This window comes from Elaeis guineensis, chromosome 3 (genome assembly GCF_000442705.2).
Source record: "Elaeis guineensis isolate ETL-2024a chromosome 3, EG11, whole genome shotgun sequence".
NCBI lineage: Eukaryota > Viridiplantae > Streptophyta > Magnoliopsida > Arecales > Arecaceae > Elaeis > Elaeis guineensis.
The window spans coordinates 7,406,042-7,424,627 of record NC_025995.2 but is presented as its reverse complement, the minus strand read 5'-3'; the positions used below and the strand labels follow the sequence as shown (position 1 = coordinate 7,424,627).

General features: G+C 34.9%; 1 protein-coding gene across 2 annotated transcripts in view; it reads left to right on the top strand.

The window, feature by feature from the left end:
• The window catches only part of LOC105042316 (uncharacterized), a 54,311-nt gene extending 51,892 nt beyond the window's left edge, over positions 1-2,419 (top strand). Inside the window, exon 5 of one of the 2 annotated variants that reach the window (XR_012139621.1) lies at positions 1,696-2,419. The gene's annotated coding sequence lies outside the window, so the exon portion shown is untranslated. The remainder of the gene's footprint in view (positions 1-1,695) is intronic. The other variant, XR_012139618.1, reaches the window with a different exon arrangement.
• Positions 2,420-18,586: the final 16,167 nt, after the last annotated feature.

The window sequence follows — 18,586 nt, the reverse complement described above, 5'->3', positions numbered from 1 at the left end:
CTTAGAAATTCATTAGTGTTATCATACATATCAGCATATATAAAAATATTACAAGAAAAATAATTTTAGTGATGGCTATTAGCGACGGCAACTTTGCCGTCGCTAACAATAGTTTTTACCGACCACCAATTGCAATAAAAAAATAAACCATTATAAAAAAATTATTTATTAAACTTATTAGTGATGGAAAAAAAAGTATTAGCGACGATATGTGCCATCACTAATACTCATTAGCGACGACACTATCAGCGATGGAATTAGCCATCGAAAAAAAAATATTTATTAAACTTACTAGTGACAGTGAAAAAAGTATTAGCGACGGCACATGCTTATTAGCAATGGCACTATTAGTGATAGAATTAGCCATCACAAAAAAAAAATATTTATTAAACTTATTAGCGATGGTGGGTATAATATTAGTGACGATGACTTGCTGTGGCTAATAAGTAATTTTATTTTTTTTCCTTCCCCCATGTGCCTTTGTTTTCCCCCACGTGCTCGCGTGCCCTCCTTTTCCCCCACCCCCTCTTTCCCCCACCTTCGGTCCCCCCGCCACCCCCCTCTTTCCCCCTCCTTCGGTCCTCCAATCTCCATTTTCCCTCGCTGCATCATCGGATCCAGCATCCCTGAGCACCCGGTCGTCTCCCCAAGTCCTCGGCCATCTCTCGCCTCCCTGAGCCCCCGACCGCCTCCTGCCTCTCTGAGCCCCCGATCGTGATCTCCTAGCTGCCTCCTGCCTCTTTGAGCCCCCAGCCATGAGCCCCCTCCCGCATCCTCGAGCCACCGACCGCCTCCCACCTCGTCGCTTCCCGGGCCCCCGACCACGAGCCCCCGACTGTGAGCACCCGATTGCCTCCCACATCCCAGAGCCTTCGGCCACCTCTCACCTCTCAAAGCCCCTAGCCATAAGCCCCCTCCCACCTCCCACCTCTCTGAGCCTCCGACCGTGAGACACCGGCCACCTCCCATCTCCCAAGGCCCCGGCTGCCTCTCTAAGCCTCCGACCATCTCCCACCTCCCCGAGCCCCCGACTGCGAGTTCGATCTCAATTGCCTCCTGCCTCCCCGAGCCCCCGATCACCTTCCGTCTCTCTGAGCCCCGATCGTGATCCAACTAAGGTAATTGCAAACATCTCTAGTTTCAAGCAAGGGCTTCATGGATTCCACGTTCGCTTTTGGTGACACCACCAATGGTTGCATGTCTATTGGTAGCGAGCTCTTGTTTTGAGATTCAATATTGTCTGTGATTGAAGTGCTTAATTTGTGGATTATTCTAATATTCTTTTCAAATGCAAGACCACATTTTAATCCACCTAGAAAAAAATATGGGGCACCTAAAGATGAGAACCGTCATATTGGTGATCTTGAAAATGTGACTGCTGGCGAAGATGGTATGATCTATTTGTCATTTTCACTTTATAGTGCTGCATTATTATTTTCATAACATTTAAAAATGACAACTTGATATTAGAAGTGGTGTTTTACTTATGCTTGAATAGGTTTACTGAAGCATTATGCATAGTTGGTTACTGGAATACTAGATGTTTATGTGATTTTGGTTTGATTTTTCAAGAACTGTTAATTTTAGCATTATTGACAAGCAGGTTATTTACTTTTTTCTTATGTTTAATATGTTTTTAATGAGATATTTTTCTTTTTATCTTTTAAACTCTTTCATGTTTATTCTCTTTTGCAGATTCTTCTCAATGGACCAAATTCCATTATTGAAAGGGCTATTGTTGTCCATGCCGATCCTGATGATCTCGAAAAGGATAAACTTTACTCCTCAGATATTCATGTTAACTTCATGTTTCATTAATTTTAGGCATTAACATTGAATGATGTGAAACAATTAGTTATGATGTGTTGAGCATCAATTTGTATATATGTTTTATTTTTTTATTTTTTATTTATTGCATCAAAAGCATGCATAAGCTAGCAAGTCATTAAAATCTTCATCTTTGTTAATGCTAGCATCTAATGATTTGTTTGTTTCATTTTTATATGTTGAAACTATGTTATAGTTTTTATAATCATTCTAATTGGTTTATGTCAGTCAGTGCTATTTTATTATCTTGATAGCATGCCCATACATAGTTTTTTAGTATATTTTTTTTGTACCTATTTTTTAGATTTCAATTTGTTAAGATGCTCGCTCATGGAGGTGCTACATCCATATGCCACTCCACCCCTCCTTCCCCCTGCCTGACCCACATGCACACAGTAAAAAAAGACAGAACTATTGTTTGTGTTGGCATCTCTTGTATGCTTGAGCACCACATGGTGACAAAAAAAAATACCACTGTTATGGCCTAATGCATCTAGGTTGTTCATTCTACCCCATTTTAACAACATTACCTAAATATCCAAGGTTTAGTGTCAAAAGTCGGTTTTCTTTCAATGTAGATCGAGTAGATGAAGTTTTCTTTTCAGCTGTTTCAATAGCTTTGTAGAGTTTGCTTTAAGTTCTAAAATCTCAACTAGAAAAAGGAATAGACAAGAAAAAAAAAAGATGTTCAAATCAGATAAAATATAGAAAATAGAAAAATCAAGTTCAGAAGGTACCTTAAATATCATTATAGAGTATATTGATGTATGCATGACAGGTTGTTCTGATCATGCTAAATTAAGAAGACATTAAAATGCATATGATATCATTTAAAAATTTGAGAATAGAATCTAGGAGGTAACAATTCAATATAACCATCAAAATGATAGGTCGGAGGTGTCTATAACTTTGTATTATCGAATGGAGCATGTAGGAACAATCTGTTCGAGAATTGAAATAATATATCGAAATTTATGCCTCTGTATCTACATATATGCTTTCATATCAAAACTTATTAATAATTCAAAAATAGGATCTAGGAGGTATAAATTCAATCTAACCATCCAAACGATGAATCGAGGGTATCTATAGCTCCATATTATCGAATGAAATATGTAGAAATAATCTGTTCAAGAATCGGAGAAGTATATCGAAATATATATCTTCGTATCCACGTATATGCTTTCATATCAAAACTTATTAATAATTCAAAAATAGGATCTAAGAGATAAAAATTCAATCTAATCATCCAAACGATCAGTCGGAGGTGTCTATAGCTTTATATCATCGAATGAAATATATAAGAATAATCTATTTGAGAATCAAAGTAGTATATCAAAATATACATCTCCATATCAATATATATACTTTTGTATTAAAATTTATTAATAATATTTTATTTTTTTTGTTACAGGATCCTAAAACATCTAGCTCTCATCCACCAGCTGTTGAAGAGGACATACAGGAGCAGAAGAAAGATATGGAGGATGATGGCAGAGGATGAGGAGGTAAGTCTATTAATAATTTTTTTAATTTATTTTAAATATCTATTTTTAAAAGCTTCACATGTTTAAGCTTGAATCTAAGAAAGAGATCTAAGAGATAAAAATTCAATCTAAGTATACGTCTATTCGAGGATCAGAGTAGTATATCGAAATATACGTCTCCGTATCGATATATTATTGTCCAGAGATAGCCATCCAAGAGAGAGGATAAATTAGGTTCTTATAAGATTTTAACCAAATTTAAACTCTTAACAAGTATGTGTTTTGAATTAACTTAATCTTAGTGTGGTTGTGAGGTGAATGCAATAAGCTACAGTAAAATTAAGATATTAAAGCAATAAGGAAAAAGTTATAGCCTGTCTCGTGCTTGGAGTTGGCTCCATTTTTCTTGGGGTTGACTCCATCTGCTCTAGGATTGACTCCAATTCTTTAGGGGTTGACTCTTGGATTTCCAAAAAATCAACTTTTTGTCTGTGCTTTCTGTTCAATAGAGGTCGACCTATGGGTCTCTCCTAGCACAGGGGACATCCCATGGGGTGTCCGCTCTATGTGCCATTTTCATGCCAATGAGCTAGTGTCGACCCCAATCTTAGGATTGACTCCAATTTATATTTTTAATATAATATAATTAATTTTATATTTATAATTATGGTAAATAATAATTATTTTATTTATAATAGATTTTAAAAATATAATTATTTATACTATGATTAAAATAGATTTTAAAAAATTTAATTATGATTTTTAAAAAAATAAAAAATTATTAGTGATGGCATTAGCGATGGGATTAATGACGGCAACTGGGATGCCGTCTGTGACCTCAAAGCTTTCGAGATGCCATCCGCGATATGGTCATTGAGATTCTTTTAGATCCATATCTGCATGATCAGTTGGACTCATTGTCACAGCTATCACAGCAAGTAAGCTTATTAATAACTTTTTTTACTTGTTTTAAAATTTTATATTTAGAAACGTCATATGTTTAAGCTTGAGATCGGGAAGAAGATCTTGGAGGTAAAAATTTAATCTAACCATCCAAATGATGGATCGGAAGTATCTATAGCTCTGTATCATCGAATAAAATATATAAGAATAATCTATTTGAGAATCGAAGTAGTATATCCAAATATATATTTCTGTATTGATATATATACTTTCGTATCAAAACTTAATAATAATATTTTATTTTTTTCGTTATATGATACGGAGATATCCAGCTCTCATCCATCAACTACTGGAGAGGACGTACAAGAGCATGAGAAAGATGAGGACGACGAGGAGGATCTTATATAATTTTTTTTATATGTATATAATTTTTAAACTTGTAAAGTAGATTTATAAAATTATAAAATTAATATTTTTAATATAATATAATTAATTTTTTATTTATAATTATGTTAAATAATTATTATTTTATTTATAGTAAATTTTAAAAAATAATTATAAAATAGATTATAAAATATTTAATAATAAATTTTGAAAAAAAAATTATGAGCGATGACATTAGCCATTGCTAATAGTTTTTTAAAATCTTAATTAAAAAATAAAAAATTATTAGTGATGGTATTAGCGATAGGGTATGCCGTCACTAATGCAATCGCTAAGTATCATTATTAGTGATGACAAAATTATCATCACTAATAATGATAATTAGCGACTAAGATATTTTCATCAATTTTTTAGCGATGGCAAAATGAGTATTAGTGATAACAAATAGCCATCGCTAATAGTTAGTTTTCTTATAGTAAAATTTAATAAATAATCTTTTAAGTTACCGTGATCTATCTGGATCTAAAATCTAAGTAATCATCGGTCTTCCTACACTGGTGTATAGCCTCCCACAACTGCAGCTGCCATGTCTATAATAAATAATAAAATTAAGTTAATAACAACAAATGTATGATCAACTAAATATGAGATTGATATAAGTTTAGAATTTTTATCAATCTATCAGCCATAATATGTGTGCCAACGAAGTCATTGGTGATTAATCAGCTCCACTAGTCACAGAAGGCCTTCCATACATCCACTGCATCCAGTGATCCATGAAAGATTTTCAGTCTGATGGTGACTTAGACCTGTAGAACTCAATGATGAATTGCTTGAGATGGTACAACCCATCCTATAGCCTACATGTGGTGACCTTCTTGAAGGTTTGACAGTCGGCCTCCTCATTCTGAGGAGTCTCGAATCGATAGATGACTGCAAATAAAAGATAGCATGTATTAATAAATAAAATATAAATATATCATGAATTTAAAAATTAAACATCTTTGACTTATTACGAATGTCACCCGTACAACATCACGAGCCCAAGACGGCCAACTGGAGAACTCATTCATCAGTCCTAGCATCAATCATTGGATGATTCTAGTAACTACATGAGACACCCCAGGCCTCCTAAATATCCTACAAAATAAATTTTGAATAATAAATATTGATTCTAAAATAGTTAAAAATTTTTAAACATATTCTTCAAAAATCTAGTACTTATGAATGGCTGTGAATGTGTATGACCTCTCTATCCTCTAGTTGAGCTAGAGGTACTACGAGCCGAGCAAGTCCTTTACCATGGCACTGAGGTTGAGAGCTGGCCACTGCTCCGTGTGACTGTGGGGTAATTGGTGACCCCACATAATCTGAACCTGAGAGTAGCAAAAAATCATAAAAAATATTATATTAGATAAAAAAGATAAAATAACCTAATAGAGAATTTTTAAAGTGTTAGAGTTTATCCCGTGGTGTGGGTGCCGCAAAACCATATGAGCTGGCCACACGAGAGATCTCTCCTTTGGAGCTCTATCCTCGGCTAGCACAGCTCTATCCTCTAAGAGTAGTAATCCTGTAATCTCTAAAAGTAAAAATAAATAGATTTATAAATTAGTTATATAATTATGGCAAACAATATAATAATTAAAATGATACAAGATAAGTATGGAAAGTAAATAAAATAAGCACACGACAAAGACAAAAATGGCTCCATCTACCCTGGGGTCAACTCCATCTATTCAAGAGTTGACTCTATCTATCCTGGGGTTAACTTCTGCTGCATGTTAGTCTTCTCTAGCATGCCAGAGTTGACTTCTTTATCCTTGGGGTTGACTCTTTCTTTTTTGGGGTCGACTACTCATCCGTCTCTTCAGATATTTGTTATCCTTCAAATTCTTCTTCAGATTCTTCCTCTTTCTCCTCTTCTTCCACTTCTTCCTCTTCTTCATCTTCTTCGATAGGATTGTCCTTTAAAATAAACTCAGTGTAATCTACATCCTCATGTTGGCCATCATGTAGGAAAATTCCTGGAGCATCCTACTCTACATCTATTAAAGGCTGATGAACTCCTAATATTTCATCCTTTTGAAAGTATTCTGATAAATAGGGCTCTTCTTCTTCTTCGAGTTCATAATGAATGTCTTAAGACTTAGTTTTATATATAGCCCACCAATCTTTTCTTCCTCTCTCTCTCTTGATGGAAAAAGAGTAAAATACACTTGAACAACTTGTTAAGCTAGCACGAAAGGGTCGTTGATATATGCTTTTGATCCATGTTTGATTTCAATAAGCCTGTATCATGGATCAACCTTCATACAATTATCGTTATCAAATCATCGACACTTAAATAGAATAATACTATTACCTTTAAGGTAGGTCAACTTGATCACTTCTTCAAAGATTTCATAGTAGTCACTCTCTGCCTCTTTCCACGAGCTATCTTTTATATACATACCACTATTCATTATACTATTATAATGTCCATATTACTGGATGTGAAATTTAAAACTATTTACGTTACAGCCATTATAATATGTTATGTATTTTGTGGCCTGTAATCTAATAGTTTTAGCTTCTTAGATATAGATTCATCTCTTTGCATGACCTATATATTATAAAAGAATAAATTAGGAGAAATTAAAATAAATGAAATGACATTGATCTCTTACCAATTGATAAAATCAATTTGCAAAGTTTTGTGAGCACTGAGTAGAAATTGGTTCCTCGCTTATTCTCAGATTGTTCCATCTCAGCATCTCATTATATTTTCTATACATACATAAGATAAGTATAGGATAATAATTGATTAAAAAGTTGAGATTGTGATGGATACTTTCTCAATATATGGGTCGACCTTCTTACAGTTTAGCAAAACATATATCTCTACCTGTCAAATTTCAATATTAGTTAATATCCAACGAACCTCGTGCCCAAATTCATGAGCGGGATAAACAAATATTGAGATCTCTGCCTTTGATCCCTCGCCACCACCATCATTATTTCGACCCACTTGATTTAGCTTTATCTATACACTAGGGTTAAAGTAGTATCGGCTCAAATTAAATTTTTTTTCAATTATATAAGTCTCCATAATAGAATCTTTGACTCTAAACTTGTTTTTTACTTTCTTCTTGAGACTGTAAATGTATCTTTCAAATGGATACGTCTACCTATACTATACTAGTCTTCTGACTCTAGCTTCATATTGCAAATGAATCACGAGGTGCTCCATGGAGTCGAAGAAATTAGGAAAGAATATCTTCTCCAACTTATATTTAATCTCTACACTGCTAGTCTCAAGACTGAAAATATGATCTATGGATAATTCGATAGTATAAATATCTCTGAAGAAAAAACTAAGTTTGGTCAAAGTACTCCATATGGGGTTGGAAAGGAGATCATGCATGCCAAGCCAATGGGAGTAATCGTTACATGAAGATATGGCAATCATGATTCTTTAGCCCATAGAACCTGCAATCTTTGATATTGATGCATCGAGCTAGATTACTTGCATAACCAAATGAGAATTTAAGATTTTTATACTATTCACATATGTCCTTCAACTACTTTCTCGTTAAGGTGTAAGATGCTTTCGGCTTCAAAAATTTTTTCAAAAAAATCTCAACTAGCTCTAATAGAGGATGCTTGCATATGTTCTTTATATTTGCTTGGACCTTAGGGTTGTCTTTTGTTTTGCTCTTGACATTCATAACAGTGTAGAAAATATTGTTGAATAATATGCATGATGTCAAGATTATGATGGATCAAATTGGTACACTAGTATGGCAATTCTCAAAAGATACTACGCTTCACCCAGTTATAAATTCTACCGAACCCCCATGATTTTTGCTTGTCAAATAGTATGTCAAATTGGACTTCATCTAGTTGGGATATCTTCTGAAACACTTCCATACTACTGAGTCATGGGGGTGCCTCATCCTTCTCTATTTTATTCCTCCTGAAACTATCCCATTATTTTCATAAAAGATGATGCTCAGAGAGAAATTAATAATGACAATCAAACCAGCAGAACTTACGACCATGCTTTTATATTCTCTATGCAGTAGAAATATGCTAGCTTCCTATGAGTGCTCCATCCTGATAGTATCTCATAAGTAGAAAAATCACTAATGATCTACATAAATATAGTCTTCATTATAAAATTCTGCTTCTTTGATACATCAAAAGTACATATTGTTGTGATCAGAGCTACTCTGATACTAATTGTCGTTGCGATATCACTTGCTCTAGCACCACCTCTTGTGAAGATCAGTCATGCGGAACATGGATTTCTCAAGTTCAGGATTGGTTCGTAAGTCCAGGATCGAAACATCGGTGACAATGTTAATACAATAGAAAAAAATAAAATAAAATAAGAAATACAATAAAATACGTAGATTAAGTCAAGACTTATCTCCACGGGGCATGCAAGCTTCACTATAAGAAAAAATTTACAAGAAGAGATCACACCCTCAACCCTCGTACACCAATCTCTCTCTCTAAATAAGAAGCACTTTTTGACGCATGTCATAGCACATTAAAATTAATCTTACTCGCTATGTAGATAGGTGAGTCAGGATCATATCCACAGAGATCTTAGTTGATTATTTTAAAAATATAAAAAAATTATAAAAAATTAAAAAAATATAAAAATTATAATAAAAATATTTTTTTATTGATCAAATAAAGAAGCATACTAAAGAAAAAAAAATAAAAGTGTGATATAAGATAATTAAACTAAGTTAATCTTCTAGCTGCGTCCGATGGTAGATGTGCCTCCTTAAATCTTTCATCTTTCTCCATGCAGATAATGGTAAGATGGCTAGAAGGCTTGGTCTAGGAACTCCAAAGAAGAAAGATAGATGAAAGTATGAGAATATGAAAAAGAAGGATAGCGGCATAGAATTAGGACCTCTTCTAGATTTGATAAAAGGCGAGCTAGGGTTAGGATCTCTTCTAAACTTCTTGAAATGTGGAGAAAGGATCTATGGAAGAATATGGTGGTGGCAAGGAAGAAGAAGAGGAGTTGCTAGGGTTAGTACCTCCCCTAGACTTATGAAGAAGAAAGAAAATGGGAGAAAAAGGAGGGCAGTAGCTTGAAGAGAGCTTTTGGGGTATTGGCTTGATTGAGGAGAGAAAGAGGAGAGATGATGAACCCCACAAGAGGGCATTCATCATCTATAAGGGCTTTAGGTTGTTATTTATAGAAAGCATAGCGCATGGAGGGATTCCTTGTTGCATGAGGTTTTGTGTGTCAGAAATAAGAGAGGGCATGGGAAAGCATGAAGGGCGTGTAAGAAAGAAAGGGGTAACGTGAGAAAAAGAAAGGGGTAATGTGAGAAATGGCATGGAATCACTATGGGTAGCAACAAAAGAGCTCCTTGATGTGGCATCAAGTTGCTTCTAGGGTTTTGATGTGGTGCATCCCTTGATAAACCTTGGATCTTGATGCATTTGCTTCTTTGTTCTTGATTTTTAAGTCATGTTCATACTTGATTCTATATGAAAGGTTATCTTCTAATCTGGACCATTGAATCTTGAGAGCTTGCATCTAATCCCTTCATAAGTAAGTCACGTTCATACTTGAAAAGGAGCTGGTTGCCTGGTTCACTCGAATTTGATCCAATTTGAGGTTAATTTGAATCGTATGAATCCAAACTTTCCATCACCTACAAAATAAAATAGAAAGCATCAAATTTTTAATAAATAAAGAGTAATTAAATAGAATTGTGTGCCTCTAATAATTTAATTTAAGTATTCATCACACCCTCCAACTTAGCTTTTGCTCATCCTCAAGTAAAATATTAGTAGTATATATCAAATTATCTTTGATTTGAAAGTTATCCTAGACATTCCTAATGGTAGTGGATATTCGGTCAGACTATTAAAGAGATACTTCATGGATTACTAATTTGATCCAGTTAGTGGCTAAATATTAGCCATAAAAATTATTGAAGATCTTTTTTTATCAACTTCCTACTTTTTAAGTCTTCTAACTTAATGTGAGCTGGGTTTATTATCTTCTTATAATATAGTTTCTTCATTATTTATTTTTTTTATTATATTTTTTTCAAAAAGAGTCTAGTGCAATGTCTTAGCCTCTTGAGCCTTCTGGTTGACCGTTGTAGTAAGTTTTCAGTCAATGACTTTCAAACCAATTAGTTTTAGGATATTAGATGTAGAACAGCCCTCGGACTTATTGACTCAAGTCTAAAAAGAAAAGCCTATGAGGTAAGACAGACTCTATAGCAATCTCTTAGCATCTTCACCTTTTGACATGAACCATAATACTTACTTAGGCAAAAGGGTCTGATTACTCAGTGAGACAATATTTTTTTTTATAATAAAAATATTTTAAGAGAAACTTTTGCATACCTCGACCTTTTCACTCATATTCTCATGAAGCAGATTCTTCACTGAGATAGGTAAGAAGAGGATAAAAGTATTTTAAGAAAAACTTTTACATACTTTGATCTTTCCATCCATACTTCTATGAAATAGATTCTTCATTGAGATAGATAAGAAGAGGATTCTGAAATTACTATATAATTTGGTCTAATCTAAATCCTATCATTCATTGGGTTTTCTTAATAATTTGCCCCTCAATACCTCTAAAACTATCTAGACCGTTAATCATTCATTAATTAGAGTGCCTGATTAACTTCAAATTGAAAAAAAATTTAAATACATAAAACTAATTATTTCTGACCATACTTGAGGACTCAATTAAATTAATTATTTTCTCTCAACTTAATTTTCATTATCTCCAATGGAAGAGGAGGATCATAATAAAACATAACATGAAAGGATACCACTTGAGTTTGATGTGTGCATTCACTGTTGAGAGGTCCTTCATTGTTGGACGTGCTGTGTTCTTGACTCCAGCTAGCACGAATGTGGCTCTCCCCCCAACTTGGTTAGTAGCATCATTCATCCACTCCACTATAGAGTTTCAACTTGGCTAATTATGTTTTTAAAGATTCCTACAAAATGAAAAGAAACTAAAAAAATATTGTATAAGCTGGGTTGCTAAGTTTAACGTCTTCAACCAAACTTTTATTAAGACTACTCCTATGAAATTGAGTTGCCTCCCAATAAGTGCTAAGTTTAACGTCTTCAGCTGGACGCTATGAGAGAGTCCCACTTATAACCAACTTGGGTATATCCCTCAAGATTTTAAAAGAATGAGGCCAATCAGGAGGTCTTGTCATCATGACAGTAAAACATCCGTAGAATGCTCTACGATGATTAATCTAGATCAATAGAGTGTACTGGGCAAGCATGCAATATCAGGGTCTAAAAATATGATCATAGTCTTCATGATGATTAGAAAGAGATTGTATTTGTTGGATCGAGATTGAGGGTGGTAGTTTAAGAATTTCTTTAATTATATCTTATTTTACTGTAATTCTTTTCTCGGGTATGATATATCTCGACATCATCTCTTTTTGATCTATAGCATGATATTTTTTTCAAATTAATATTAAATCTATCTCCATACATCATTTTAACACTATAGAAAGATTTTAAAGATAGTCATCGAAAGTAGTGCCGACTACGAAAAGATCAGTCATAAAAATTTTAATATCTTTATTCATCATTCCAGAGATATCCCATCTGATAGCTTCTTTATGTGCTTTTAGAATATCTATAAGATGGGCTTCCTGGTTAGGGATCATTAGAAGGGTGTCAATGGTTGCATCAAGAAGTGGCTTCAGTTCTAAAGTAGGTGGTGATTCTAACAAGAGAGTTACTAAGGGGTCAGATGATGGCTCATATTTTTTGATCTAAAATAGGATAGTTTTGGGATAGGGTGTATCAACTAGATCATTTACTTTCGTAATATACTCATCTACATCAAAATCATCCACCCTAAAGTGAGCTAGATAGGGATTTAATGAATCTTAAGGGAGAATTATCAGTGTAGCTTCCTTTATTATGTTATTCATTTATGGTCCTTAGAAAGTCTCGATTAATTTTATCATTTCATCAATTTATCCTTTCTTTCCATTAAAAGAAATGGGTGATTGTAGGGCACTGGGAAATGGGATAATAGGTAAGTAAAGTGATGATGGAATAGGTTCATCCCCTTATTCTGATTTCTCCCTATATATTGCTACCTTAGTTGAATTATATGTGTTGGTCTTTTTGGTTGTGTAGGACTGTTCTATGATCATTTCATTCATAAGAGCCATAATAGATTATTCAGAAAAAAGTTATAGGAATATTAAAATTTTTAGCCAGGTATTATCCCTTAGGATTGCTCTCAGGCTGACTAGGCAGCTCTTCTTCCCCCCTACTGAATGCGATTACTAGTTGATTGATTTGAGTCTCTAGCTTAGCGATGGATTACATGTGAGAGTGAAGGATTTGTCAGATGCCTTCCTCGAAAGAAGGGCTATAATTGGGTACAGGCTGCGAGATATGCTGGTGCTGGCTATAGGATGGATTTCTATACTGTGATTTTTGATAATTATGCCCCTACGGGATCGGGTGCATATGGGAGTGAAGGGTCTGAGCATTGACTTCTATCTTGTCTAGTACTTACAGAACTTTCTCTTCAAATAATGGGCTATAAGGAGTTAGAGAAAGTTGATATTGTAAATAGAGCATATTGTAATCAGGCACATCTACGAGCATAGATCCTTATAGTATCAGGGTAACCACTGGTTGTGGTTTTCATAAAAAATTTAGTGGAACCCTCCAACATGGATTGTACTTGTTAAAGTATGAGTTATTTTCTGATTCGTAGGCTACTTGGATTTGATCTTGATGAACTTGCTCATACTTAAACTCAAAAAATTGATGCATGACTAGGCATTCAACTTGTTGTGGAGGAAGAAAAAATGCAAAGAAAAAATATCTAATAGCCAGTAGGTGATCTAATTTATGGGACAGCTCATTCTTTCTACTGTAGAAATCTATATTTCTAGCACAGATCTAATTTATCAGATTGTTCTGATAGTTTTTATATGCAATTAAGAGGTCTAGATTAGAACAATCCCCTTCTGATTTTCTTTTTTTTTTAAAAAAAGAAAGAGGAAGAGAAGAAGAAAAAGAGAAGAGGATGAAAGAGAGAAGTTCTAAAGATAAAAATCCTAAGAAAATCTTAGACCTAGAGAGGATAGATGAGAAGGTTGTTTTTAATTATTTTTATTGATTTTTCAAACAGGTGATGCAATCAAACCAACTCTATCATAGGATTACCTTAGATCTAGACAACTCCTAACTGTTCCACATGCACCATCAAGCACTCCAAGTGTGAACCAACCAACCAACAGGCCAGGTAAGTGTAAGGATGGTGGGGGTCTCCCCGTTATTTTTCTTAGATACCAAGTTGGCCATGTCAGCGAATGAAATCAATTAAAGAATCATCTTTTTTTAGGACATAATCTCTGAATCACTTTTTTAGACACCAACTAATCAACTAGGTCCGATCTGATTCAACTATCGGGGTCACTTATCCTATTGAGTTTGAGTTCCTTAAGGGCTGGCATCTAATTAATTTTAATTAAGAGACTTAGATTAATGTGATGTAGGATGGTGGTTTGTGGGCCAAGGGAGGGTGATGAAATTTTCACCTTATGTTGTTTATGAGTTATGCCCTTAAGATATTTTATAGAAATATATAATGCAAAAAGAGAGAATGTCCAATACAAGTAAAAAGCTTTTAAAGTTTAATTAATTTTTCTATTTTAGTTAAGTATTGTGTGGTGTCTTTGTTTTCTTTTTATGTTATGTTATCTTTAAGCAAGAAAGAATAAGTGATAAGCTTTAAATTAGGTTAATTAAGTATGAGAAGATCTAGAGAGTCTACAAAAAGAACTAAATTAGGGTAAGAATATAAGGCAACTAGATATCCCATGATTAAAGCAAGAAATTGATTCTACTATTCAAGGTAGTCAATTAAAAGATAGAAATATATTTTTTTTATTTAGAAAATCTATTAGAAAGGAAGTAAATAAAACATAGGTCTAAAATAGGTAGAAAGTCAAATCTATATAAAAGGTAAAAAATTATTTTACTAGAAAGGCTGTAAAGCAATCTAAACACTACTATAGAAAAAGAATACGACAGCGGTCGACAATCGCTACCTAGCCAAAAAAATAGCTGCTATAGTCTACGACAGTGGTTTCACAATTGCTGCCACTATCACCATCACCGTAAGTTCTATGGCAGTGGTTGTTACAAAGGTTTATAGCCGCTGCCATATATCGGGTATCGCAATCGAAATTGCTACCACTGTCACTGTCACTATTGGTTTATGACAGCGATTGTTGCAATGATTTATATAACTGCTACCATATTTTGGATATCACAGCAGTTGCTCAACTGCTGGTCTGGATCTATACAGTGGCTAGGTAACTACTGTATTATCTAAAGCAGCAGTTATCCACCTATAGGAGTGGTTATTCAATCGCTACTATATTTGATCTATAGTAGTGGTTGAATAATCACTGCTATAAAAGCTATAGCAGTGGTTATTTAACTGCTGCTATATCCAGTCTATAACAGCGGTTGAATAATCGTTGCTATAGAAGCTATAGCAGTGGTAGAGCAACCGCTGCTTTAAACTCTATTGCAGCGGTTAAGAAACTGCTACTATAGACTACGGTAGCGGTTGTGCAACTACTGCTATAGCTCTATGACAACAGTTGGCACATACCACGGTAGTAGATAGAACGAATATAGTAGTGGTTGTACAACCACTATCGTGGGCTATGGTAGCGATTTTCTAACCCCGACAATAGTTATGAACTGCTGCCGTAGTCTTTTTCCATAGTAGTAATTTTGATTTATTTAAATTTGTCATTATTTACTTGATAAACACAGTTCAATATATAATTACTCAAACTAAAACTTGCAAAAATCAAAAATTTTGCATAAAACTCAATAATAATACAGAAATATATCTCAAATATTTAAATTATATTACTGATCAAATTATATTATAATACTTTTTAAATAAAAATAAAATACATCAAAAATCTTCTAAATCAAAATCCTCCTCTCCAAGCAACTTGTCATCATCAGGAGGGATTGGAGCAGGAGATGGAGGGGCTAGAGTTGGAGCTGGAGGGGCTGAAGCTGGAGCTGGAGGGGCTAGAGCTGCAACGCTAGACAACATATCCTAAATACTCAAAAAATCAGCTCTAAAATGAGTGAAAAGCGGACTCACCATAGCGGACACAATGCTCTATAGCTGAGATGCACACTCCTCAGCTTGAAATGCACGCTCTTGAGCCTGAGCTACCTACGCCAAGGTGTCGTCAAGTTGCTCCCGATTGATGATCCTGAAAGCATGTGAGACCACGCTCGAAGCAGATCAGTAACTCATCGGCATATATTCGGGCCTGCAATGAATCCTCCCAGAGTGCTCTGATCCCAAGACCTAAGATAGATGGTCAGGGGGCCAGAGGTGTCCGAGCCCTCACTCTTAAGCACGTCTAACTGCTCCTGTAATTGTAAACTCAAATGAAATATTATAAGAAATGCTATAATACTAATTATACTCTAGTTATATATTACTTATAAAAATCCTCCCGATCGAGGTGTTCATCGGCCTATCTATCTTATCCGTACGACTTGATCAGAAGATGGCACTATGGGTGAGCATCTCCCTTCTCTCATCAACTATAACAATCAATCAGCTTGTTAGAAACATACAAAAGAATAATAATTTAATAACTTATAAACTAAAGGATCAGAATTCATTACCTCTCTATGCACACGACTGGTCATAGACTTACAGTCGAGAGTGTGCATGTACTCCTAAGCAGCCCGATTTTTTCGATTCTGACGAGATACAGCCTAAAAAGTACTTAAATCACATAAGTTAAAATCAAATATAATTATCAATATAATAAAAAATTCACAAGTTACAAATTAAATCTAAAAAGTCTTAGCTCCTCCAATGCCTGACCGTCCCCTCCCATTGACTCGGGGGACAATCCTGGATCCAAGGAACAAGCTCCTTCTCAGTGTCTCTACGGTGCTTTAGCCATCCTCTATGGAGTTTGACCTTATAGTTCCAGTACAACTCTCTAATCTTCTACAGTCGGACATCTCGAGCCCTCTTATGATCTGAAAAGTCATACCTCCTCTTCACAAAGTTATCAGAAAAATCAGTTACGAAATTATTCTAATCAAACATAGTGTAAACATATCACATGCATATATATAATTAAGATAAACTTACCCAAATTTTCTCCCACACCTAGTCTTTGACCCGAGGATCCATCAATCGCCAGTCTGTGGGCAGTACAAGAATGATGTCAGACCACCTCATAAGCACTTTGAAAAAGAAATGCATCTCCCATATGGTCTCTCCTATTGGCCTCCCCTTCTGATCGTACTCCATCATGACCTAATGCTGGTGGTTCCACACATGCGGCATGCATGTGGGACCGTAAAATATCCTACTGGATGATGTACCTATAATGAAAATACATTATGAATATATAAGTATGTACAATAACTATATAAAAAATAAATAAATAAATAATTGATATAATGAAAACCTACTCTCACTGAGATTGTGCGATATAGACACGATGGAGCTAGATCGGTGGGTGGAGTATATGCCGAGACGTGGATGCCAGTGGAGGCTCAGATGTGTCGATGAGAGGAAGATGTGTTTACAAAATTGAAGTCAACGTCGATGCGGTGGGAGGAGTATGTGCCTTCAAAATTGATGTGGATGCGGAGGCGGAGCTCCATGTAGCCTGTTATTGCTCCTTGAATTAATTTTGATGATTACAAAGTATTTGAGGGGATTACTAATGATTCTGGCATGGAAAAAGACTTATTGCTTTTCATGAGCAAAATTATAATTTTATCAATACCTGATTCAGAAGCCTCAAGAGCAAGAACAAAAGACGTGCAGTCTACTGGAGAAAATTTCAATATTTTTGGAAGTATATTTTACAAGAAAATCATATTTTTATTTTTGAGTCGACCCCATGAGTCGACTCATGGCTTAAAGAGATGAACGGTACACTGAAATTTTGGCTGACACTCTCTGTGAGTCGATCCTATGAGTCGACCCATTGGCATGAGTCAACCCTATGAGTTGACCTCTGCTACTTTGCAGGCCAAAATTACAGAATGGTCATTTTCTGTTCTGTTCCACAGAGGTCGACCCTATGAGTCGACCTATGAGCATGAGTCGACCCTATGAGTCGACCCCTGTGACGGAAAAATTCCACAACGGCTAGTTTTTAATCCATTTCAATTGCATTTAATGCTCATTTAATGTGCTCTAATGGCTCTATTTCAGCCCAGATTACTCTCCACCATTATTTGAAGATATATAAAGGGACTTAAAGGAGGGAATCAAGATATAGAAAATAGAGAGAGATTTTTGAAAGAGGTTCTTCAAGTATTCTTTTCAACCCTAAGTAAGAGCCCACTTAAAGCATTCAAGAAGCTTTTAATTCAAGTCCACCAACTCAAGCGCTCATTCAAGTCTCCAACTACCTTGAGAAAATTGGAAAGAGCTTTCTTCTATTTAAGTAAAGTGTATTTAAAGCTTCATTCGCTCATTAAAGGAGCTTCATCTGTATTTTTTATGTAATTAATTGTAATACTCTCTTTGAGTTATTATTTTTGTTTTGGAAGGGTTCCAAAATGTGGAAAGATTGATCCGAACCTTGAATCGGATTGTATTGGGTTGGCTTGTACCCGAAAAATAAGTATTCTAGCTTGAAATAGCTAGATTCGGAGGTTCCGACGAGTGTATTCAAGTTGAATACAGTTTAGTGGATTGGAATTCTCAAGTAGGAGCTTGGGGAGTGGATGTAGGTGCAAGATTGGCACCGAACCACTATAAATTCTCTTGTTTGTGTTGTGCTTAATTGCTCTCCTTTTAGAACTTCTTTATTCTCTTGCATTCTTGCATTCAACCATTAGCCTTGGATCAATTACACTCTCCTTACTTATCTTACTATTGTTAAATAATCCTCATAAATTGTAAGTTAAGTTTA